The sequence below is a fragment of the Saccostrea echinata genome, unplaced genomic scaffold, assembly GCF_033153115.1.
Source record: "Saccostrea echinata isolate AGI-Se365-2 ecotype Australia unplaced genomic scaffold, CSIRO_AGI_Sech_v1 ptg000014l, whole genome shotgun sequence".
Classification (NCBI taxonomy): Eukaryota; Metazoa; Mollusca; class Bivalvia; order Ostreida; family Ostreidae; genus Saccostrea; species Saccostrea echinata.
The window spans coordinates 13,744,490-13,745,466 of NW_026889763.1; the positions used below are offsets into that span (position 1 = coordinate 13,744,490).

General features: G+C 29.8%; 1 non-coding gene across 1 annotated transcript; it reads left to right on the plus strand.

Moving 5' to 3' along the window:
- The first annotated feature begins 632 nt into the window (after window positions 1-632).
- On the plus strand, window positions 633-714 carry Trnas-aga (transfer RNA serine (anticodon AGA)). The gene has a single exon. It is a non-coding gene; the product is annotated as a tRNA-Ser (tRNA).
- The last annotated feature ends 263 nt before the right edge of the window (window positions 715-977 follow it).

The window sequence follows — 977 nt, forward strand, 5'->3', positions numbered from 1 at the left end:
CACGTCACACATGTCTGTCATTGACATAATTGTTAAATTTTAAAATTGAGTTTATTCTATCTGCTCCTATTTCAAAACATTAACATTGACATAATTCTGCAACCTATAATACTATCTATAAATTAACTTTTTTTCATAGATTTTTAAGAGCCAACAATTGAATTAAAATGATTGATTAATTATTGTTTGTTTGTTTGGCAGGATAGATATGAAATGTCACAAGTATAAAAATTTAAAAACATAATCTTTCAAACTTTTTCAAGTCCCTGTCTAAGTTCTTATTAATGACACCATTCGTGAACTTTGAAATTGTAATTTTTTTTATTGCTGCAGTTTCTAAATTATTACTATTCATAAAATCCCGTGATCTATATTCAAATCTATGATAAAGATCTTCGTCTCCTCAAACTTTGAATATTTGAATCAAATCTATCTACCGATACATGTATTGTCAAAAGAACTCAAAGGAGAAGCATTGCTTTTTAAGAAGTTAACCTGTTAATGTATTAAAATATACGCCTGTAAATGCAAATTTAACAACTCCTTGTTTATATTATGGAGCACATTAATTTAATTTCTTAAAGCATACTTACTTATTAAACTGAGGAATACAATTTCTAATTAGCAAATGTGTTGTCGTGGCCGAGTGGTTAAGGCGATAGACTAGAAATCTATTGGGGTCTACCCGCGCAGGTTCGAATCCTGCCGACAACGTATTTTTTATATGTACTTTTTACTCGAATTCACACTAATACATTTCTGAAGCCTAATATCTGGATAAATATATTTTCAAAATTGGACGTGAGCCAGTATGGTTAACATGTTTGTCTATTTAACAGCATTATTTGGGGGTTTCTGGCATTTTGCTAATTATAATTTCATGGATAGAAATTTTGAAATGAACGAATTAGATTCCTGTCGAATCTAATGTTTTCTTGATTGGAAGTGTTTTGTAATCCTTCATGCAGCTTCGCAAA